This window comes from Prinia subflava, chromosome 6 (assembly GCF_021018805.1).
Source record: "Prinia subflava isolate CZ2003 ecotype Zambia chromosome 6, Cam_Psub_1.2, whole genome shotgun sequence".
Taxonomy (NCBI): Eukaryota; Metazoa; Chordata; class Aves; order Passeriformes; family Cisticolidae; genus Prinia; species Prinia subflava.
This window is the reverse complement of record NC_086252.1, coordinates 20,428,252-20,454,386: the sequence shown is the minus strand read 5'-3', so window position 1 is coordinate 20,454,386 and position 26,135 is coordinate 20,428,252. Positions and strand designations below refer to the sequence as shown.

General features: G+C 36.4%; 1 protein-coding gene across 3 annotated transcripts in view; it reads left to right on the top strand.

The window, feature by feature from the left end:
- Positions 1-26,135, top strand: part of B3GALT1 (beta-1,3-galactosyltransferase 1) — a 180,014-nt gene that overhangs the window by 59,191 nt on the left and 94,688 nt on the right. For 2 of the 3 annotated variants that reach the window (XM_063400569.1, XM_063400570.1), the window contains one exon: positions 18,193-18,332. The exons of the other annotated variant lie outside the window; for it this stretch is intronic. The gene's annotated coding sequence lies outside the window, so the exon portion shown is untranslated. The remainder of the gene's footprint in view (positions 1-18,192; positions 18,333-26,135) is intronic. 3 annotated transcript variants of the gene reach the window in all.

The following is a 26,135-nucleotide window of genomic DNA, read 5'->3' as shown; positions in this document are numbered from 1 at the left end:
GCAGGATGACTTAAAGTCTAAACTCTAGATAATCTGTGACTTGAACATAAAATTGAATTTTCAAAACGGAAGATCTACATCTTGTGTTGTTTGTGCAGCTGTTAATGGCATCAAATCATGAGTTCATTACAACTTTCTGATAAATTGCCTCATATATGGTAGATTGAAAAAGGAGTGAAACATCATAAATAAAACTACTTTCAACAACATAGCATGAACGGTCAATGAAGGATGACTTTTCTTCACAACTTGTGAGTAATTTGTACATTAATGAGCTTCAGTCTGGAGGATAATATCATTCTTGTAAAAAATAGAGGGGCAAAGCAGCAACTTGGCATATACTCTGATTCTGTTTGCTCCTAGATTTTGAAGGAGCAGTCAGATTTGATAAGCTGCAGTGGAGGTACCTGTGTTTTGGTTACCTTATTACAACTGCAGACTGCACTGCTGTAGCCACACTGAATCCCGTAATTTAGTGCTTCACTCTCTCTTCCCAAATAGACACAACAGATTTGTGCTTTGGAAAAGAAGGAAATACGTGGCTGTTAAAGAAAGCTGCCACCACAGCTCTTCACTGTGTCTTTCTTGGCATAAAACCGTTGTCATAGAAGGAAATTTCCTCACAGGTCACAGCACTTTGGATTCAGGGAGCAAAGACACAGGCAGGGGCACAATGGGGATGACACACAGCATGTCCCCTTGCTCGAACTGGGTTTCTCCCTAGCCTTAGAAGTTTTGTTCTGACTTACAGGTAGAACAAAAAGAGATGTGCAATTCTGCAGGATAAAAGACATTGTTGAGATTATCTGCAAGAATGTCCTTGATTTTTTCCCTAATTCTCCAAAATTTACAAACTCTGTGTGCTGGAAGAGAAAGTTGACACCACACAGTTTATTGATACATTTAAAATCTCAGAAAGGGCTCTTCTCTTTGTAAAAATGTCCCTTAATAAGAAAGGACTAGACCCCTGTTTTGATCTCCAAGTATTTGTATTTGTATTTCTCCAAGTAATTATGATTATACTGTTTTACAATTCTGAATTACCTAAAGGTATCCTCTAAATGTTAATTTCCTTTTACTGGAATGATTGGATACATTTTGAAACAAATGATCAAAGATACAGGGTTTCTTAAGATGAACTAGCTTTGAAGATCATAAACAGACCCCTGGAAGGGAAATCTACATGGAAATTATTTAGTCAGATGAAGAGGCAGAATTTGAGATGGCTCTAATTATTTCTGGCAGGGGGATGACAAATACAGGGGCAGAGATGAGTAAGGGCTCAGAGATCTGTATTCTGCATAGTTTTCAGTTTGGGTTTTTGAGATTTTTTTTCACTCAAAAGTGACTAAGTTTGGGAAATAAGTATCTTGAGTCTGATATTAAGGTATACTAAGTAATCTCTCACTTGGGAAAATCAGTTACACACTGTTAAGGAATCTGCAGTCTAGCTCTAATGTTTTTGGTTGGTTTTTTTTAATTTTACAGGATTTTGCTTGCATTTGTCATGTTTAAATGTTTTATGTATAAATACTTAAAGGGCCATTGGGAGGTGACAAAACTAAGATAGATAATGACTGCTGATCCTAGACTTTTACTAAACTGTTTATTCCATGCTAAGAGAAACACTAGGAAGCCTCTTAATTCTCTACCAGGAACTGCTGGCAACCTCTGGCACATACAGAGTCATTTACATCCATTTTAGGCATACTCAGGTGCAGTTCTTTATGCAAGGCAAGTCTTAGTCTCATGAAAGAAATCTTTTTGTCATTATTTCACCTGCATCCTGTCGTCGTAATTAAAGAAAAGGTTTTCATGGGAATTTCTTAATTCCCTGCAATTCAACACTAAAAAGTCGTTCCTTCCTCTTTTAAGGGGGTTCTTAGATGGCAACAAATACTACTGCTACACAGAAGAGATAGGAGCTAACTCAAGTGGATGAAATCCCACTTATTAAGAAATGAAAATTTCAGAAATACTGAGGAAGAATGTACGGTCATGTACAATATTAAGGCTGACATACTGTTTTTAACATTTTAACAGATAATTTTGACCTTTTTTTAATTCTAGATAGTGCACGTTTGGAAGAATTCAATTCACATCATGAAAAACAAATTATGTCTTTGCAATTAATGGTTTTAAACATATTTATTTCATTGAGGCTTAGGAAGCAAGGAAAAGTACATAGAGGAGAAATAGTTTGGGGAAAACAGTTGGAACTGACAAAACCAGCAATGGATAGAGAGATGAAATTGAGGATCTGAGGCATGAGGATAAGCAGCTTTTGAAAGATGCCCTCTGCTTGTGCTTTGTAGGTAAAGATAGAGGCCTGGCCACCTTCCCTGCCAAGCCCTTACAGTGATGTGCATTGTTCCCTTGCAGTTGACACCTGCCTGTTGTCATCCACCTTGCTGCCTCTGCAGGACTGAAGGGCTTTTGCTGCTCGTCTGTACTATGCTTAAATCTCCATAGAAACCTAAGGATCATCATTGAACATCCCAGACAGTTATGAAGTGCATGCATTAAATGAGATATAAATAGTCAGATTTCTGAGATAATCTGCATATGAAAGATTCTTGGAGAATTTTAAAACTAGAATTTTGACAGATTTTTTTTTTCAATACAGGTTTGGAACATTGTCACAAAGTTTGGGCTTTTCTAGCTTTCCAGACAACAAGGTTGTCTTATCATAGCAACTACAAGGTTATGAAAATGTTGGTTCACACCAAAACCTATTAATATTTTTCTCAAAATTACATCATGTTAGAAATTGGAAACCACCTTTACTACATTTTCTAACAATATTTTAAAAAGACCTAAACTCTCCCTGCCAACAAATAAGAAAGAGACTTATATCTGAACAAGTACATTATTAAAAGTAGAAAAGCAACCCAATTTCTGCTTTACTGTCCAAAATCCCACTTGGTTTCCTCTAGGAGAAACACATCATGCACTCTTACCCAAGTGACGTCTCTCCAGAGTAATGCAGGGAGCTATTCTCTGTTTTAAAGGAAGAATGCTTTCGGCCACAGAAGAAACACAAATAATTTACAGTTCCCTCTGCACAGGCAAAGGGAAAGAAACTGGAGAAGGGCTGGGAAAATCTAATTTGGTGCTGCATTTTTGGTCTTAGTAGGGACTGCTATATCTTCCAGTTTTCAAGAGAAGCTGATGTAGCAAAACCTGATGAAGAAGAGTTTTCTAAAGGTGGTGGAATTGCCTCACTGGGCAAGCTGCAGCTTTTTTTATTGTAATTGTAGTCACAGAAATGTCCTGGCTTCCCTTTTACCGAGATTTGTTTTGGTCATTCCACAGCAGTCGATTGCAAAACCACTGGTTGGTGGTGCACTGGTGCCAAGATTTGATAACTTATTTCAAATCTCTGGCTTATTTGGCTGTGTGCTAGCAGCAGGATTTGATAACTCATTTTGAAGTAGCATGAAATAGTTCCATCTGGCCCTCAGCATTTCCAAGGCAAGCACAGCGCATTAAGCCCAGGGAAGGCTGTAGGTCACCAATGTGCTTTACTTCTGACAAATCTTCATGGGCTGTTTTTCTGAGATTGAATTTGTACTTTTATTTCCTCCCGCGGAAGCTTACCTATTTTTCATTGATTTCCATTAAAGTAAGGATAGCACTGATCTAGAAACAGTTCATGAATTGCATTATCCAGTTTAATTAGAGGGAACAGAAGTTTCTCCACAGACAGAATAGTCAGCATTCAGCCTGAAATGCAACTCTGGACAGTAATGGCTGCAGCTAGCAGTGATCTGAAGTCACAGCCAGTGCCAATTACCCCTTCCACTCATTATGCAGTACATTAAGAATGATGCTACAGCATGTTCTCTGTTTTAGTATTTAGTACTATAAAGCAATTATGTATGTTTAAATTTCTTTCTCAATTGAAACCTGTGTCAGAAACAGTTCAATAGTGAGTTTGTTTGAATTACACATTAAATCAAATTCTTCTTTTGCTTTTTCTAGCTGTCTATAAATCTTTTGCTATCAAGCCAATTAAATATCTATAGTAACAAGAAGTCAATAATCTGTATACACTGTTGTTACTTTGCTGCTGCAATAATTTTATGGACAGGATGTGAAATCTGAAAAGTTCACTGATAAACCTGTTCTTGGGAGAACATAAAGATAGCTACACATCAGCTGAGATCTGTGCCAGGGAAATTAAGGGAGAAAGAGCACACAGCAGCTTTCCCAGATCATGTAAGCTTAAATTCTGAGCTGTAACATGATGATACTCAAATACTTGCGAGAGATTAAATAGTATTGGGTAGAAGCATATGCAGTTCTCAGATTCTGGCAATTAATACCTTGTGTCTTATTCTCAATATAGACATAATTTCAGAGAGGAAAAGGTCTAAAACAATCAGAGCATTCCAGGGCATATCATAGTTCAGTTTCACCATGTTGATACTGTCATAAAATAGAATTTTGGATCTCATGGTCTCCATTTTATAGAAGAGGGAGAAGCCATGAAAGGGATCTGAATTTACCTGAGTCCTACTCACTAGCCTAACTCTGTTATATTCCAGACCTAATGGTTCACCATGTCTTTGTCACCTTGAGACAGCAAGCTCAGTTTGAAACTATAGATATCTACTTATTCAGTGCTATTAGGGAACATGAGAACATTATGTTTGTGATAACCAGTTCAGTTTCCTACAGTTGGAATGGAAACTTCATTTCATAGAAAGGACTGAAATGTCAAAATGTCAACGTGTACTTTCCCTGGGATCTGATCAATAGACTCTGGCAGTGGGATACACAAACTAAATTCTGCCTAACAGAAGGGTGAATTTCTGACTGTTTGCTCCTCAACAAGGAGGACTAAAATAGAGTTGCAACTGTGGTACACCATCTTAGCTAGCTAAAAGTACCTCGTTTTGCCAAAACAGGTTTGTACTGAGGCCGCTTCCGGTTTTAGAGTATGCTTGTTTGGATTGCCTCTTCCACCTGAGAACTGAGCTGGAAAATTTTCCAGTGTTTAATCTTCTCAATAAACACATCAAAACTACTGAAAGAGATACGTCACACACTGTAAACACAAAAAATAATTACATAAGATTATGTGGATTCTTCCAACAGGAATCACTACAGCATTTTAGAGCTGAAAACTACCAGTGAAGGTACTTTCTATGCCTGTGTAATGGTAGCATCTGAAGCACAAAATAAATATGACCAGGTAGATTTTCAGATTTTGAGTTTTGCTGTGAAAGGTCTACTAGTTAAAAGTAGGCTGCAGATGGCATCAGTTCACGCAGGGAAAGGCAGTAGTTCAGGCAAGTCCACTGTGAGCTGACCACCTGCATTATGGACTCCCACACAGATTCTTATCCCACATAAAGTTCATTTCTGCAGCAGATGCACCATCAGTGTCTGAGTTGTCAAAAAAGAAGTTACTTTAGCTGCAATTCAAAGTCCACAGATGGATGTGAGAGGTCATGGGCAGGATAAAATTAAATAGAATTAACTAGCTCATGCGTAGATAGCCTTACATTATCTTAATTGTTAAATACTAAGGATGACATTTTAAAACAATATTGGCATGGCTTAAAAGGCTATACTCAAGTCCAGCACAGGGATGTCCTTTGTTTTGCAAACCTGGCCAGAGGAGTTTGTAACACCATGGAAATAATATCTCCCTTCATGGAGAGAATTCATGCTTGAAAGGGTGGTAGCACAAACAAACAGCCAGCAAAAGAAATCCCATTAAATGCAATGCTGGTGCCTCTTTTCTGTCCCAGGACAATAAAAGGCAGTACAAAACTACTTGTAGTGGCTAGATCCATTACCTCCAGCATGCACGGACAGGATCAGGAGAGGATCTGCCCAGCAAGAACATGACATGCGACCACCAAGGAACGTGGAACTGAGTGGGAAGCGAAGACTTGTCTAAATGAATTGAGACCTAGCAGGCAATCTAATCAAAGTAAAGTGAAGTGGAATGGATGGAATGGATGGATGACGAAAAAGGAAATTTATCTTAGTACATAGTCTGTGTAGAAATAGTAAAAAAAAAATCACAGGATCATAAGGTATTTATTATGGCACATTAGAAAACCTTTTATGTTCAAGAATTTACAGCAGCTCCTCACAGTTTCTTTCTAAAACCCCACAGCTTTGAATATTTTCAAATACAAATTGTTTGCATGAAGAATATACAGTATGTACTTAGTATTCATGTAGGATTTTTGTTGGTGACATTTTTTTATTTTATTTTGATAACACTTTCTTATTTGGCTATAAATCTAGCTTTATATCTTTTCAAACAGAAAAACACAGTTTATTTATGTGATTATTCTCCCTATAAATTATATAATATACACTGAGAATATGCTGGGGGGGAAAACTATTCTCTCTTTTCCTTTGTGCACTATAATATATTAGTTTCTGTGGCAATAATTTAAACTCCTAAATATTGTTAATGAAATCCTCTATTATTACAGTTCTTGGAAAGAGATATTTAAATACCTAGCTTCTGAAACACATGGGCTTGGGCAATGTTAAAAATGTAGCACTGAATTTCTTGAAGAAGCTGTATTTAAAAGGAATATCATCCATCAGTTTTGCATGTTGGAATTTTTTTTTAATAAATGCTCACAATATGTAGTTCTTTTCTTAATTGTGGTGGGATTCTCATAAATAAAAAGTCTCCAAAATTAGCCAGCCTTTACCATCACAAGGATGTCCTAGTTATTCAGTTGACATTGGCACTTCTAGCAGTGGCCATCTAGAGGCAGTGTAAATAAAGCAGGTGTCCAAGCACAGGTCTGACAGCCCCTGTGCACGGCTCAGACTCACACTGGGCAGCCGAGCTTTGAGGGCTAAGAGGCACCTTAGGTCTGCAACGAGAGCATCGTGGGTGCATGCTCAAGGGAAATCCATCCCAGTGAGGAGAAGAAGTTGTTAACAGAGAATCAGACAGAATCAGAGAATCAGAGAATCAGAATTATTCGCATTCTTCTGCAGCATGTGCTACAAAGTCTCTTTCTCAGTCACTTGAGCATTTTTACCAGCTAGCGTTCCTTCTATTCTTTCTGTTGATGTCACACAATGTCTTTTGCACTTTTCTGATGCCACATAAAAGTTTTCAAGGATTTGTGTGTTTTCAATAAGTATAAAAGTTTTTGAGTAACTATCCTTAGTGAGACATATTTCTGTTTGATGGTGTACAGGAAAACTAAAAAGAAAAAAGAGTGACTTTTTCTGGGGATTATTCTTGACAATGCCATTAGGTAATTTTCTGAAGTCCAGAGAAAATTATTTTCTTTAGCCTGATAGTCCCATGAATTACAAGAATTGGGCATTCTTGTGGAATTCAGCACATAGTTGAATGAAAATCAGATCCACTATTTAGTCTAGAAACGTACATATGTCAAAATCTAGGTCTTTTCCTAGCTGTTGCATTTTCTTCATCATAATTGGTTCCTTAATTTGAGGCTGTAAAGACTGACTTTGCCCTGATATTGGGCATAGATAAGTACTCAAAAGAAATTATTTCAAAAGAAATTACGTGTTCTGGTATTATGATGGCATTCCTTGTGGCAAAAGATAAAACTTCTTTGCAAATGTCTGCTTTATATATAACAATTTTATGAATTGCTTATATTTATTTTCCTCCAAAAGATTTCCTTGGCAATGTCTAAATGTATTTCCACTTAATAAAAGAAAAATAAAAAAAAAGGAAAAAGGAAAAAAAAAAAAAGATGAGGCACAGAGGCACACTGATAAGCACAGCTGTATGTTCCTTTCCCTTTCTTACATATGGCCTTTTTGAAAATGTGTTAAAGAATATACTTTGGAATTCTCATTAACTTAGCATCTTAAGAATAGTTAAAAATATCACATGTGATAATATCACATGTTCAAGCATGCAGGGTGTTTTAAGAACCAGCTAGTGTATTTGTTTAAAAAGAATTAGAAACTTTATAGTAAAATGTGAGGATAGAGAAAGAAAATTCACTATTCATCCAATAAAAGTCCCTTTGTCAGATTCCTCTGTGAATTGCAAATATATTGCACATAGAGCAGAATTGGCCATTGCAAAATCTCTTGTAATTTGAAAAAATCACTGCAACACCAGTAGTTGACAACACTCTGAAGCACCGCCTTGAAAAGCTGAAGACCAAAATTTATATCCTTGACCCAGAGGAATGGAAGAGGTGCTAGATTACAGATTTCTAGTTGTGCTGTGGCTGCAGCATTGCAGCTGCTAGGCCTGGAAATGAACATGAAAAACTCTTTTGCACCTCCATGACACAATCACCATCAGAAAGCCCATCTGTAATAACTCGCAACCCAACAGTCCTCCTACTCTAGTGTAATTGTTTTCTGCGTGGAAACACACCACGTAATCATCACACATACTCAGAACTGCATCACAAAACTACTATAACAACAGACTGGCTTCTTTTTACCAGACTTCTCAGTGAGTTGTCTAATGATTCAGGAAAAAAACCAAAACAGCTGATAAACCAGACTGTGAGCCAGAAAATGCCTGACTGAATAATAAAATTCATTCATTGTCAGTTAGAAACTCATACTATCTGATTCAACAGTAATGGATACTGGGCCTGGAGGGACAGTAAAGAATTAACTCATCTGAACCTAGTCAAGAATAGAGACTGGGGGGTTTTGTCTTACATTAATTCTACTGTACATGTTCCATCATATGCCAAGCATGATGAAGAATAAAGGAAAAATAAGATTAGTTTAAGGTTTTCTAAATATAGAAAATATATAAATGATGTTTTATCTAATTGTTGAAGACACTGCTAAAGATAATGATTAACAAATGCAGGGTGGTGAGAGCAATATAAAGTAGGTTAATCATCTAGAGCTCATGCAAACCCTGTTAGCCTCTAGTCAGACATTTCCCTAAGGTATCAACATAATTTGAATTTCAAAAAAGAGCTTAACAGAATATAGTTCTTTCTTTTTCATTAAATGGGGATTTGGACCATAAAAAATCAACTTTACCTTTTCTAAATTTCTGTGTAATCATCTAATCTGAGTTAGTAGCTTAAAACTGAGCAATGTGAATATTTCCCATTAGCTCCAGAGAATGCAGTGGCGAAGTTCCCACCAAGTCTTTTAGCCCTTGGTCCAAGATCCTTAGTACTTGGAAATTCTCATGAAGCTCGATAATCTCTGCTAGATGAGAAAGGTTTTATGCTATGCTATGTTACACATCTATGCTCTCCATTCCATGGGGATACAAATCCTTATTCCATCAGTGAAGTCAATGTACTAACTTACACCACCTGGGCATCTGATGCACACAGAAAAAAAATAGCTAAAAGATGATTTCCCAATGTAATATTCATAGAAATGAGAAGCAAACCTAAGAGGAGAAACCCCATAATTCACCACATGACCATATGTACAGAAAAGCAGCATTTGTTTTCATTATCTTTCTTTCTAATTCCAGATTTTAAAAATTCCAAAATTTCTCTTGTGCTGTTAATAAAATGTGTTACTGTAGTACTGAGGAGCAGGAATTTAGTGAGATTGTATTAAATCTAATTGATTTTAGGCAGCCACCGGGGATATTTGTAACAAGGAGAAGTGACCTTAAAAATACTGAGCTCTTGCATTGTATTTGTAGGATGCGTCATTGTTCTCTCTCAACTGCCACTTGCCAAATTTAAAAATATAAATTTTGCATTGTTGAGAAAATTACAGCAATCATTTAGAAATGAAAAAGTGCCTATGTATTAAAAAAATATTCTAGGTATTAAGCATGGTGATTTTACTTAATTTTCATGGCTTTGATAATGACGGGGTTTGTAAATTTTACAGTACTAAAAGTAACAAATTCTCAGGAGTGACTAAGCTTCTTGAGTCAAAAAAATTGGCTTGTAACTTCTGTTTCTCAAAATTAAACAAAAAATTACAACCCCCCCCACCCTAATAACAATTCAACAAGGCCCACTCTTATACTACTATTGAAAGAAAATTGCTGGAAAAAATGCTTGCCTATTAAGTTCCTTCATCAAAATAATTAAGTTTGGGTAGTGATTCAGAGGGCTTTTGATCTACTAAGCTCTAACAACAGTGTCTTCCTAATGCAAGTCATGCATAAACAATTTACTTAGCTATTGAAAGTTCTGAATATGGACCATAAAGGACTGGGCATTTTAACAATAATAAAGAGATGCTAGATAGGTAATTTTGTATGCATTAAAGGCAGTGTTAAGAGAATTATCCTCCTTTTAAAAGGACAGAGGGAAAGTAAGGTAAAACAATCCTGACAGGAAAACACCTGAACAGCACAAAGATTAGAATATCACTTATACAAATGACAGTTACTTGCTTTACATATTTATATTTTTATAATGTTTTAGTATTTTTTTAATGTTTTACTAGACTCAGATCAGCATTCAGCTCCTGAGCACATGTTTTGAATTCTCCTTTTCTGGAGAGTCATACCCTAACTTTTTCACAGGAATTAATTTGATTTTTTTCCTCCCTTTCAAAGCTGAGCTTCTTTAAATGTTACATGCTACACTGTCTTAAGTAAGTCTTGATTTTATACATGTGTTTTGGGAGATGATGGGGAGAAATACAGGTGACTAGAGAAGCTTACACATTTACACATTGACAGATTTGTGAAAATCTTTCTGTTTCATCCTAATCCTATTTTTCTAGACTATTCTCTGATTGACTAAACTGACATCTTAGCAAAAATTATCTAACCCATTTCCATTCGAGCTCCACTTCCAGTTTAAAACCTCAGTCATCCATAAGGCACTTTGGACTTCAAAGATGTTGAATCAGACACATAACTATGGCATGTGTAACCTTGGAATTCATAATATTCTGTATATTAGATTGATATTTGCCCTATTTTCTAGAACAATGCCAGACCCAGACAAACAATGTTCTTCTGTTGATTGACCTTCCTTTTTTTGTTTTAGCTTAAGACATATACATCCATAGTTGACTCTTTTCACATCTGCAATTTAGAAGATAATAATTCTTTTCCCTTTGTAACAAGAAATGCAATTGCCATATAATCTCAAGAGCCCAAAATTACTTCTTCAATCTGATTTTATCCTTCCATCAAATTATATTTTTAAAGGAGGAAATGAAGAGGAAATATCAAACAAAATAATTTAGATTTAATGAATAAACCCAAAAATCCAAGATTCTCAGAACACAGATGAAAATTAATTGCTTACACAATACTTCTAAAAGTAATATGGGAAGCATGTATTTCTTTTTAGAAATGGAATCAGCTAGGACCTGATATAAATTTTGGAAGAATGATACATGACACTAGATTTATTTATGTAATGTCATTGAAAATCTTCATGTCGGAAATTCCAATCGTGAAGTAAATCAAGACAAAATTATGACAGTTGACCAGAAACCAGGTATTATTCATTTTCTTTTGCTGTTTAGGTACTTACATACACTGTGCAGCACTCTCATTCTTCCTCCTAAGAGCTGGGAATCACAGAGTGTGGAATGTATTTTTTACCATTGCACAAAATTTGGAACTCATGGTCTCCATTTTATAGCAGAGGGAGAAAAGCCTAGAAGCCATGAAAGGAATCGGAATTTCCCTGAGTCCTACTCACCAGACTTTGTTATATTCCAGACCTAATGGTTCACCATGTCTCTGTCACCTTGAGACAGCAAACTCGGTTTGAAACTATAGATATCTACTTATTCAGTGCTATTAGGGGACACAAAAACGTTATGTTTGTGATAACCAGTTATCTTCCAATAAGGTGGAGCTTTTAAAATTTTAGTGTGACCTGAATGGGTGTGATTTTTAAAACAGTTCTGTTAAAAGACAAAGAATTGATCCGATAGTTCCATGTGTCAATAGTCATCACAAAGAGCTTCTGGAGACAAGAATCTCTTAATTAAATTAAACTAAATTAAATTCAATTACACTTCTTGACAATATTTTTTGGTCTTCCCAGAAGAGGGTTTGGTGGTCTCTGAACTGTGCCTGAAGGTTTGGTCTGAGCTTTTAACTCTTCAGTCCCTTGCAACTATTTGTTCTCCCCTATCCTGCACCATTATAAAATAATTATAGTTTACTACTCACAGCAATAAAGATCAGTAGCATTTAGGCCGGTGCCTCTGCCAGGAGGAGAACTGGAGGCAAGAGAACAGCAGAAGGAAAGTGTATGAGATTATTCACGTGCTGCAGTTCTGACTCAAAACAACCACATCTGCCAAAGGGAAGGTGTCTGATTCAGTTCTATGGGCCCTTCTACTTTGGTAATTTGGCAGCAAACAACTTTGTGATCCTGAGAAATTTGCTTTCAGACTCCTGTCTGGGCTGTGCTACTCAAACAGAGAGGAGAAACAAAGCCCTGCTTTTCCCTGTCTTCACACTCTGCAAACTCTCTCTGCACCTCCAGCTCCTCTCTGGTAACATTCACGATGGTATTCCTGTGCTAATCTCTTGTAACACACTTCAAAACATGATTTCTCACATGTATCCAGGGAGGGGAGATACTCTGCATAGGGAGAATGACATCAGAAAGAGAGGTATTTTGAAAGTAAATTTATGACATAATGTGCAAGTTTGGATGACGCGTCACGTTGGAGATGAGAGGACCAAAGGAACCAGGGAAGAGAGACTTAGGCTCATATTAGCATTGCAAAGTTCATCCAGCTCAAAAGCATACCAGCAGCAACTGGGAACACAGTTAACTTCTTACCCTCCTTATTCTCATTTTACACACTTGTTTATACATAGCCCATTCAGCAGAGCTAGCTGAGATTTGTATGTGATGTTTCATGGATGCATTAATATTTGAGCTGTAATTATTTTATCCAAACAGGTTTGTTCTACTTTAATCACAGTATAACTAGATTTCAAAATATATGTCTTTCGAAAGCACTGAGCGGGAAAATAGGTATAAAATAAAATCTTATTAATTGTATACAAAATTTTAAAAAATACAAACAGCTGTATAGAGCAGCATATAAGGTAGGAGGAGAAGGGGGAAACTCATATGATTATTTAAAGCACAGAGATTAACTATTTAGACTCCTACCAGCAGACAATTAAATTAATAATAGATACTGGTAGTCTCAAATACTTAGTAATAATTAATACAAGATAATAAAAGACATTACAAAATAAAAATTAATCAAGAAAAGTATTTTCTATAAAAGTAAGTCAGCATAATGAGCTAAAAATGAAGGAATAAGACCCTCTAAATTTAACTGTAATTTTTAATCAGAGGCTAAAATACCAAATAATATAACTGAGATTGTTTTGCAGTTAGCAATTGATCTGCTGTATACATGAAAAAAATTCCAAGGCAAAAGAAGGCATAGCCTGTTGCATTACACTGTAATGAGCAGATTAATGAAATGAAGTAAGAACTGTATTAAAGTCCATGTATAACAAGGAATTTCCCATCTCAGGCAGCCAACTGGTATGCTCAGTTTTCTTATCAAGGTACAGTTTTTCTGGAGCACTGATTTTTCATCAGGATGAAATCCACAATGCTAGAAAAGCAAAGAGGCACAGAATCAGCCCTCTTTGTTATATACAAAGGATTACAAAATGAATTGAAAACATGGAAATTTTAAGCTGATTTAATTGTTCAGTTGAGATAAAAGATATTAGAGGTACTAAAAATAAGAACTACTTTTTTTTTCACCTGACAAAGCATCAGATGTTATTTATTCTTTCACCCGGCAAACAGAGACCAGTTGTTGGGATGTCAGATGCTGAAAAAATCATTGTGTGAAAGTTAAAATGCTCACTGGAAAAGCACAGTTCAATTAAGCACAGTCTGCACAGATCAGTCAGAGGTCATGCTTTACTGGCACACAGGAGTACTGCGAAGACGTTACTGCCATGACTGATGAAAGGAATTCAGTAGATTTATGATACCCTGATTTGACAATGCCCTTCCCTCAGAAATTAATGACTACAGGACAGTGTTAGGACAGCAGGAGTAAATGAAACTGTTAGTTAAAAATAAGAGCTGGAAAAAATACATTGAGAGCTTTTTTTTTTTTTTTTTGATGTTTTGGGAAGGAATTATGTAGGTCTAAATCAAACTTCTAGTACACCCATATTATTTGGTTTGGTACAAGGATACGACTCCTTTTAAAGGGCAACTAAATTACCTAAAGGAACCAGTGGATGACCAAGTTGACTCTTTTATTTAAGATGCTTAATAGGGACCAGCTGGAAAACCACTTACCATGGAAAAATGATGTGTTTTCCCATGCTGAAACATGAGATCTTTACCAAGTCGTTGGAAAAACTCAAGTATAAATTAACTGGTGTATAAATTAACTGGTGTATACCTACATTCAGCAGCTTTTTAAATGCCTGCCTGGAAGATACAGATGTGTAAAAATTTCTTCATAGATTTTATCTGTGCCTCTAATGGAACAAAAAACTTCTTGTGTAAGTATTAAGCTACCCAATACAACAAGAGCAGATCTAGTACAGAATCTTAAGAATTTTTGATAGCACATGGAAGGTGTCATCTTCTATGAAATGCATCAAGTGTTCAGAGCAATTGCTGAAGAGCTCTATCAGATACACATTAAATTTTTTATTCCCTGTAATGGAAACTTGGGTTTTGTAAGTTACATTACAAAATTGTTGATTCTTCTCTTGAATGAGAATTGGTATTAAGTAATCAGAATTAAAAAGAAGACTATCAAAGACAAAGTCAAACTGGGCCAGAGAATCAGAAATCATGAGTGCAAGAGATAAGCTTGAAACTAGGATAAGGGATAACTAAGGGCTGGATAAAATATACATAATCCACAATGACGGGGTATTATCTCAATATTCTTAACTTTCATTTGGTTTTTTTTTCCCTGAACTTTTCTTCCCCTCGATGTGGTCTGAAGGGAATTGATTTTTCATACCTTTGAGAACAGCGTTTTCTGCAAGGGAGAGAGTCTGCCCTTTCTGGTTCATATGTTTAAAGATGCCATGGCCCTTGGAGCTTTCAGCCCCACGGCAGGTACTGCACATGCACAGGGCTCCTTCCCAGTGAACACAGAGCTCCAGACACCAGCGTGATTTCCTCTGCTTCCAGCATGTCATGTACACACAGTAGCCAGTGGCCTGAACCCCCTCCATCTCTGAAAAGTGAGATTTCCTGATGGCAAGCTGATCTCACTTGGTTACTGAGATAGTGTTGTAGATACCAAAGGAACCAGAGCAGCCCTATCTGATTATTTTTGAGCAATGGGAAGGGTAGTTCAGGTATGGATGAGCACTGCAGCTCATTATCATTTTAACCAAGCTATCTTTAAGTAGAGGTTTTAAAACAACCATGTTACCATGGAAACTGATTGAAGCAAAGACTTACTGTAAATTCTTTTCTAGACAATGATAACAGGACTGACAGGTGGGCTGTAAAAGGAAAGCAAGTGCAATACAGAGTAAGGCATGTTGATCTGTTTCCCCTTCCTGTAAGTGGTGTCATTTACAGCTCTGCTTTATCTCTACATTTTCCATAGTGGAAATATTTCCATATTGGAAATATTCTAGAAGAAGCTCCTCCCACCTAAATGAACCTTTTATTTTGTCATAATCATATTTGCAATGAGACAAACATGAAAAGAGAAAAGAGCTAAAGGGCAGGGAACTCCACTTATTTTCCCAAATTATTCTGTCTTACTAGAACCATCAGGGAGGGAGAGCTATCACTCAGAAACACATTTGCATAAAGTGCCCTTTCCCACTAATGTTTATATTTTGGTCTTAAAATATGCTCTAGGTATGTTTACATCCTAGCACAATGCTCCCCTTGTGCACTATGAAAGAAAGTAACAGGAATTAAGTGATTTTATTGAAGAAATACCCCTTTTCCCTTTCCCATAAATTTAAAAGTATACTTATTTTCTGTAATCCTATTAAAGAATTGTTGCTGTAAATATCTCTCTTAGCCTGATAGATGATGGTAAGAATAAAATGATTAGAGTATCCAGCCCTCAAAACACAGTGCCAGAGTTTTAAGAAGGGAAATTGGCACAATTAACAGCAGAGCTTGTAGCTTTTCCACTTGGAATAGTTAGTTGTCAGCACTGGAAAAGATTTCAGCATATGAATATGCCAATTTATTTTTTTTAATTCTGTGCTGGGTGTTTCTACCTGCTGTGTTTAATTTCAGAATCTCATGCTATCATTAGAGAAAAATAATGTCTTTTGCAATATAATATTCTACCAAAAGGATGGCAGGAGAAGGGGGAAATTCTTGATTTTATCCTGATACTTTTCTAGCCCAAAGTTTCTTCTTGGTTCTACCTCCCAGCTGGAGCTGTGGTTGTACATGCCCTCCTGACACAATCCATAACGCAATTTTCTTCCAAATATTAAGAGATTTGCTGTCATCAACAGACATATTTGGTCGCAGTACACTAGAACCACAACAGATAGTCACCTTTTCCAGCATGTTTGCCTTACAGCTAAAAGTAACAGCAGCTGCTGCTTTTGTTGTCAGAAGTAAATATACTTCTCACCTTCAGTCTCTGCCTTTCTCAGCACTGAGGGGGTGGGGGCGTGACAGATGGTTCCTGCTAAGTAATCACAGATAAAATGGTATTTGGTGTATGGCATAAATTTCCAGGCAAATAAGAATGCTTTTCATTTAATACCATCCTCGTGAAAAGCTAGATACTTAATAAAATGTGGCATGCTCTAAGGCAACACATCTTACATGGTAAAGTGGATGAGGATGAGACTAGTGGCAGAACTCTGATAAATGATGCACAAGCCAAGTTTCACTTGTCATGAGTGAGTTTGATGACTGTGTTTATCATATGTAAAGCTTTTTGGCAGTGAGACACAGGCAAACATGTATCTTAATTCTACTCTTTTTTTAAGGTAATTGCATTTTTTATTCTGCCCACTGTACAATACTGGGGTGTCTCTGAGGCACAGAAAGCTGCCAGCCCAGGCTCAGTTGTCAGCACGCGTGAGCAGAGGTTTGTGCAGTCCTTGAGGCTGGACACTCAAGGACTCCTTGCATTAAAGGTAGAACCATTTAAAGGAAGCCATTTTAAGTATTTCTCTGCTTTTTGTCTTCATTCTGACACAAATCCTACTGGAAAAGGGTCAAAAAATATAGCTGCTGTCCTTCTCAAGCAAATAAATTCCCCATGAACATAAAAATTATTTCAAAGTATGTTTTTAATTATAGAAATAGTGTCCCAATAGTCAACAGTTTGATACAATTGAAATTCCTTGGCACTACTATATATTTCCAAATTTTAATTATTTTTCATACCTGGTTGTATTACATAAATGTGTTGTTTCAAATAATCCTCATCAGATTCCACAAAGAGGTGTTTATCTTGGTCTTAATTAAGGAAGTCAGAGGTTTAGAAATAAGAATGTTGGTAATAGTTAAGGTCATGACACAGGACAGTACAATTTTCATTTACAAATTCTCACCTAAAGGCATGATTATTCAAAAGCAAAGGTGGGGAACAGATACATAAGTGATGGAGGAGGGATTGTTAGGAACTGGAAAAAGCCAAGATACAAGTTCTGTGGGAAAAAACAGCCACAACAAAAATAAACAAAACCCCACCAATCAAACAAACCAACAAAACCCCAAAGCAACAAAACAAAAAAAGTCACACTACCAAAAAACCACCAAAGAATGATAAACCAGAAAACAGAACAGACAAACCTTAAAACCACAAAATTTCTATTTGCAATCTAAGGATAAGTCTCCCAAGCCTGATCAGAATTCTGTGAAAATCACTGAACTTTGCAGAGGTGTCTCCGGCACCCTGTAAACTTCAAGACCAGGGCTAAAAGAAATCAGGTCAGTGCTGCAAGTAAACTGGTCTGTGACACCTCTGAGCATGAGTGGTCACTCTGAACGTGTTGTTTGGGCTTCCAGAGAACAAACACTTGTATTCTGTTTCTAATGAGCATGCATTTTCTGTTGTGAGAAACACATTACTTCTACATGTTTGTGTTGACACATTTTGTGCAAAAAATATATATAAATAGGTGTTGTTCATGGATTTGCTGGCTAGCAGTATAAAATTATGTCAGTATTCATATCTGCAAACTTACTACTTCAGTCCTTGACGCCAAGTCTCTAATCGTTCTATCTCTGTCTTCGTGGAAGACAGAAAAAGAAGTAATGACACAAGAAGTTTGTCATTTACACATATGTAACTCATGCCTTTTTGTCCATGCAGGTTTCTCAATATAGAGTCCACACTGGTTTCATATGTGATGAGGAGACAAGCAAACAGTGGAGAACAGCAGTAGATACAACGCAGATAAGCAAGAAAAAAAAATTAAGGACAAAAAGACGGAGCTGTTTCTAAAAAATCAGGTAGGGAATTCAAGTTATTCTCTATAAGGTGTAAAATGTACAAAGAATTGTGCCAAATGGTTTATCCTGCCCTTTCAGTATTTCTGAGAATTCCTTCTATATGTATCTAGGACATAGGTAAGCACACAATACATAAACCCTACTAACCCCCACTTACACAAGGAATTTACTTTTTGAGCAAAATTGCTGTTACCCTCAGTGCAAATATTTATTATACTGGTATCCTACATTCCTATTAATAAAAGCCACTTCCTGTATTTAATTTTATTTCCTTTAAATAAACCATTGTACCAGTCCCTACAGGAAGCTAATTGAGTAGTGGTTTCACAGAGGGGTAAAAATGAGTTGTGCTGTGTGTGCTCCTGTTCCTTCTCCTCAGCCCCAAGTTCTCAAACCTTACAATGTCCTGACCTCCAACTGATCTCTTGGGTAGAAGAAGCACCATCTGTTATCACCCACCCCTCCCTTCCTACAGGTGACAGGTGGAAAGTTTGTTTAGAGCTTGGGCACATTTACATTTCCTAAGCATGACCAAAGAGGTAGAAATATATTTACCCAAGACCAAATCTGGATTAACAGGAAAGAACAATTCATCCTTTCCTCTTCTGCTCTCCTGCTTTGGAGAAAAGTTGCTGCACCACGTGTAGTGTCACAGTGGGAGCACACACGTGGTGGAGACTACATAACCCATATTGCCTAAAACAAACTGGACACAAGGCTGACTGCACATTACCTGATGGAACTGTTCATGACAGAAACATCCTATAAACTTTTTAGCGATACTTACTTTTAGAATAGTCTGAAAATATATTTTAGCCACAAACAGAAGATGGTAACAAATCCATAGGTAAACATTACAGATCTATCTACCTAATCAACATCTCTCCCTTCCACTCACAGAACTAATGCTAACCTAGGATTCTGGTACAGCAACAGACATGAAGCATTAAGAAATGGTTACTTACAGGTTTTTGCATTCCTAAGTAAAACCATCAGCTCATCACACCCATTTAGTATAGCCACAAAACAGATATTGCTTTAGAGCTTGGCCCTGTTGAAGTACTTTAACTCATCTACAAAATTCTTATTTATGCTAATATTTTCATAGAACTAGTGCTTCCAGACAGCAGGTTTCAGAAGACTGACTCCAAATCTATGGAAATTCACAACTGAAAAAACATATTCTATGAATTCCCAGGAGCTCTAAAGACATTAAAGCATACAAAAATCCTTAGCCAAGCCTCACAAATGATACAAAACTCTTGATTACTGTTAACATATTAATTATGTGTTGCACAAGTCATGATAGTGCAATACTCTGGTCATGATAACTTTGCTGTTTGTGGGCTGCCACACACTGAGACATTCTGCCAGTTCCTGGTGTGTTGTTGACTGAGAGCTGCTGCATGTTTGCAGGGCATCAGCAAGGATGTCTCTAATGGGAGAAGCAGCATCACAGCTAAAGGTTCTCTGTGACATGCAATATTCATCAGTTACAAACCTGGGAATGTCATACCGCAAAAGCTACATGATAAAAGACACTGCCTGGTGTTACAGCTGATTCCATTTGCCATATGGCATGTTATTGTTTTGTATTACCTTGGGGAGGGCACTAAAAGTGAAAGAACAGAACACACTCAAGGCATATAGAAAAATGAGGGCAAATTGCATAGTTCTTAATTATATCAGTAAGGTCTGTAACTGAGACAGAGATGAAACTAAATAAAGAGTTGAAGGTGCAATACACTACTTTCCAGCTCCTGAAAAGTAATAAACTCTGTCAGGAATATTTTAACAGGAAGAAATTGCCAGCCATCATATGTAGAGGCTTACAGACAAAGCAGATTTGACTCAAAAGTCAGCAAATGCTATGTGCAATGCTACACATATCGCCAAAATACGATTTTACATTATAGATATTTTTACATGGGGTAGGCTGGAGAAAACATTTAATCAGTAATCTCTAAATGAGACTCCACAGGCACAGCTATAATAAAACCAATAAATGAATTATTAAAACAATAAAGTGGGAGGGTATTTGCTCAAAACAGTTAAAGTAAAACAATAATAATTAATTGTGTCCACCTGATATCAGGTAAGTGAGCTGTCCCTAGGACCTAAGAAATACCAAAACAACTCCAAATTTTAAAAGGCTTTCTCTTTACAACATATCAGAACTCACAAGCAGAATTTTCTGACTGAAACAAAATCCAGCCAAGGTTAGATCATTCTTTGGGAACTATTATTCAGTCACCACTGAAATTTTAAATGAGAAATATTGTGATACCAAATACCAGAAACATACAGGCCTGCTGGTTTTAGGAGTAGTTTGGCTCTAAATGCCTTAGTCTACTGAATAAGACATTTTAAGATCTGTTAAAAGAACAGAATATTTTCAAATTATTCACTATAATTGTGCAGTATTTCAGATGACATCTTCAAATCTGTCATCTATTCGAGTGTTCAGTTTGAGCAGCCAAAAAGCAAATTGCTCCACTTAGCCAGACCTCTAGCAGGATTAAATATGATAAATTCTAGTAACTCCAAATATTTCCTATCACGGGTTATGCACTGTGCTTTCCTGTTAGTTTTTACCAGCTATTAAGAAGATTTTTTTATTTGATAAGTCATTTAAGTGTCTCAATGTCATTGGAAGAAAACAGAAGCTCACAGGAAAGTGAACAGAGGATGGTGGCTGTGTGGCCCTTGCTAGCTCGTACTCACTAGCGAAACGCACTGGGGCAGTTCACCAGTCTCAAGGTTTGCCACTACACTGGTTAGCATCTGTAAATACTCACTGCCCAGTCATGGAGGAGGGGCCAAGCTGTAATTGCTGTGCAAATTACTGCATCCATTTTCATTTCTCAGCTAATGATAACACCAACTCATGGCACGTTCTGCAGTGTCTTATCAGAATCTCTGAAGTTTTCCCACATTTCAGTGTGTGCGCCATTCATGCTTCTGTTCCAGCCAGAAAAACGGCTGATGGCAGAAATGACTGATGTGACTAAATGAGGGTTATTACTCAGTCAGAGATAAGGAAAGGGAGGGAGAAAGGGAGGGAGAAAGCCAGTTCTCACAATTATACTCAAGGGTGTTCTTCCTTTTTTAAGCAAGCAGGAATATTGAATAGGAGTTAACTGACAGCTCAAGTTTAAAGACATAGTGTTGTAAATAGACTTGCTAAATTACCAAACATTTGTCTATTACTATCTTCTTTAAAGGAAATCTGTTTATTACATGACAGACTAATATCTGTGTATTTTTTCTTCTGAGAATGAATGCAATTCCATATTAATGAAAGATAACTGGTGTTTGACAGAATTAGTGTTTACCTTACCCTACTACATGGAGAATTTAAAACTACATTTTAAATACTTTGATTTCTGCTATTCTGACAAACTCTGTCACCTTGGCAACAAGCATAAATGAATCCATTAGTTATGATAAATTTTCAGTGCAGCAGTTTTAAATTGGGAATGGAAAATAACTTTAAAATACTTAGTAATTTCTTCTGAAAAGATAGAAATGTTTAATTAAATATGGGAAATGAAATGTAAGTATGAATTCAGACTAAAATCTTAGCATGGTTATTATTTCTATTACTATTTTTTACTAAATTTTAAATCTATTCAAGTTGCACATTGAACAACTTAGAAAAACATTAAGAAAATTATAAATGAGAGAGTTTGGGAGTTGAAGTCAAGAAAAGAATCATGTTCCAAAGTTTTCTCATGATGAAGTTTTTTCTGCTAGTTCAGTTCATTCAGGCATTTAGTTTTTTTGATTACTTGATCATGAAAGTACTATAGTATAATATTGATTATTTTAGATGTGTTCACTTTCAATGTCTTCAGTTAGCTTAAGAAAATGTTGGTAGGCCAAGAATTTGCTGTATTTCAGAGGAAGAACATTCAATTACATTCAGCAAGAAAATCAGATATAAGGTACTTTTATCCAACCACAGTTTTTTAAGTAAGCAAGGCTGACAAGTGCCAGTATCTTAAGAGGATTTCAGAGGACAGAATCTTAAAAATGTAACCTATTCAAGAGTGCATTGAACATTCTAAAACCATTCTGTCAACTACACACACATTGGTTTTAGTGAAAATGCAGTATTTGAAAGTTTGGAAAACTGTTTATGAAAATAATAAACTGGTTATGTAAATAATAACTGGAATAATAAAACTGTTAGTACTGTCAAGCTCTGACTTTCACACCCAGAGGCACTACTATATCCAATTTTATAGATAAAACTCTATTCAAAAACTTGGAAAATAAGCAACTGCTCTGTGCCTTAGAGGTGCCTCAGACCCAGCTAAATACAATTTGTGTATATTTTAGGGCTTCTTTTGATGTACAGTTCATCAATTCTCGTGTGTTTCTTCTAAGAAGATACTCTGCTGGATATATGCAGTACACTGTGAACAGATGTTACACCCGCTCTCTGATTTGTGTTGTGTACAAGAGTCCTCGTATCTTCACTGCATTATGAAGTGTTGAAACCATGAGTGAACAATAATATAGTAAAGCAAATATTTAGGATTTCAGTGCTTTTTCTAAATGAAGTTATTCACAGCGTATTGTGGACTGGTGCTTTCAAATTCTTCCTTAGTCTTCTTCCTTATTTTGCTTCCTTATTCTGCTTCCAAAAAGCTTCCTCATTCTGAATGTCTTTTTTTGCCAGCAAAAGCTGACAGACTCTCAAGGTAAACAACTGGCAAAGTCTCAGGTCCTGATCATTCAGAATGATTTTCTGTAGTTCAGAAGAAACCTCAGTATCATTTGAGAGTTAGGGCCACAGTGTGCTCTCCACGGCCCAGCAATGCTATTTGTTATTTTAGGGGAAATTGTCGGTAAGCAGATCCCATTCTGCAAGTGGGGCCTTTTCACTGCACAATGGCCAGTGCACTCACTAGTGCTGAACAGCTCCCCATCTCCTTATTCCCAGAGATGAACATCTGTGGCTTTGATATACTGGGTAGGTTCAAAGGAAAACAATTATTTGAAATAAACAACAGAGTCTGAGAAATTACCAAGATGAAAAGTATAGAACAGTGTTTTCTGAGCAAGACTCTGCCACCTTTGTTTATGCCCTCATCTCCAAGAACACTACACCTGATCAAGCTGCATCCTAAAAGCGATGTTAATTGCTTTCCTGGAACAGACTAGTGCACTGCATGCTCAGATGATCTCTATAATTTCTTATTTTTAAAGCCAGTGACTGCAATAACATCATGCTAGCAACAATTACAGTATAAATCATACATAACTGTATAGAGATAAAGCTGCACGGCACCTAAGCCTCCATCAAAATGCAATAAAGTGGGAGGGCTTTTTTAAAATGGAAAATACGAGACTGAGCAGGACTGAAAATACCCTTTTGTAATTCCCTGCTTATCCCAGCAAAAGACCATCTGATTTCTATAAACTGAGTTAAAACGTAAGAGATATAAATTCCTTTTAGCTGTTTAGAATATTTTTTGACGTTGCAGATGACAGTAAATGTGATTAATGCTTGCTGATAATTGGAGTTTCATTCCAGTGGTTATTGCCTGTCAGTAACAATTAATAGCTCCACAACCCCCCCCATTCATTTCACAGTATTAAAGAATGATGGCTTGTGGGAATTATGCTAAACTAGCACATTCAATTAGATTTTGAATTTTATAGTATATTGAATAACAGTTTATGGTTTTATAATAGCAGTGATGGTTTATTGTTGCATGGTAATCGCTCTCATTACATGTATGTATATCTGGAGAATTACAATTTCTATACTCATTAAAATTACTAAATTACATGTTAACATTTCTTTAGAAGTACAGATTACTTTGGTCTTTATCCAAAAGATGGGTTTTGATGATAGTTACATTAGTTTTGTCCCAGTATTTATGGGCAAGATGCAATGTTTAAAGGCTGCAGAAGCAGCTCATTCTCCTTGTCAGTGTAGGCACCAGCTGGAATGACCCGGGCTGGCCACGCAGCTGCAGGTGTCCTGCCACAGCTGGCTGGGCTGTAACTGTCTCATCCGATCATTGCCCAGAACGGCAGCAAGAGACGAGGGGAAATCTTGAGTAAAGGGGAAGATACAGCTCTTTGGAGAATCACCTCCCAATTTGAGAAACATCCTCACCTTTGGCCTTTTCTCCAGCAAAAAAAAACCCTTCCTGCAGTCTGAAGAGGGAAAAAAACCAAACCCCAAAACCCACAGAGCACCAGAACAGGAAGGGAGAAGGAATCATGACTGGCAGAGAGAAGCCCATGACAGAGAAAGAACTATGTGAAATAAGGTTGACTGAAAATGGTTTCTGCATCAGGACAAAATGGTGCACAGAGTTTGATATGAGAGGCTGAAAAGGGTATAATTTTTTTATGTGACAACATAAAACTTAATAGAACAATTTTTAAAGTTTCTTAACTGAGAATGCAGCAGGCTCTGAAGTTTAACACGCTCATAAGATAAATCTTGAAAATCTAAGTATACTAATAAAAATTCTGCCACTCAGGAAGCCAGTGCATTCTAACACAGACATCTAAGAATCTAAGTCACAGATCACTCAATAAAGTGTAACAAAGTGGATAAAGGAACAAAGCAGAGAAAGAGCTTTATAAAGTTAGTTTAATTAGGAAGGCACCTACTGATTTCACTTGCATAAGTGCTTTTGCCTAGGACTCTCCTTCAAGTCCTTGCATAGGACTTCAATTTTCTGATGCAGAGAATACCAATTGTATGAGAATACTATAAATAAATGTTTCTTCTGCTTTGTCTCTTATTTCAACATGCTCTTAAAATCTACTGATAATTTAATTTTTCTAGTTTACTCTTAAGCAAATTATCTAACATATCTCCCAAATAAAGAATATTCTACTAATTCAATCTTGTAATTTTCTTCCAAACAAGGAAGTTATCCTAGTATAATACAAGGTAAGATGAGAACCTATCTCACAAAGCAGTGAATTATTTTAGCAAATTAAATTAAGGAAAGAGTCAATAGTAACAATTACTATGATAATTCTAGCAAAATTCCAAGTCAGAACTGCCACCTGTTACACATTATATTTTATGAAATAATTCTCCATCTAGCAGTGATCATTTCCAAGTCAATGCTAAACTCAGAATGAAGTCAATGAGAACAGGATCAAGATCTTTCTTATTACTATTTGATTAGTTCGTGCAGGTTTGTAAAAGCAGAAAATTACTGCTGATGATAGGAGAATCTCCAAAGATGTACTTGTTTGTTTCATTGGAAAAATCATATTATGAAAGTTTGGTTGATTGCACAGATGTAATGTGATGTAACGTGACAGAGATGTCAGACGTCTCTGACTTACTTTACTTGTGGCCTTCAGACCATCTGTTCAGAAATATTTTTTCTTATGCTTTCATGATACTAATATTAATTATTTGTTGTGTATTAGCACTTCACAGCTCTAATTAGCATTTGTTCAATGTGGCAGGGACTGTACAGACCAGGTGAAACCAAGTGCAGAATAAGTGAGGACTAAAATAAAAAACTAACCTGCTTTGCAATTCCCAAAGTAAATTTTGGCTAAGTGTAGATAAGGTGGCTTTTTACACCAATTGTTTTTCTTATAATTTCTTTTCAATTCCCAATGTTATCTGGCAAATGAAATTTGGAAAAAAAAAAAAAAAAGAAGCCATTAAATTAAATTCACAATTATGACGTAAAACATCATGACTAAGAAGAACGAAGTACACAGCACGTGTATCAGTAATTCGATGGAAAAGGACAAGGGAGTTCAAAAAAGCAATTCAGTTCTATCCTTTGATCCAATTTA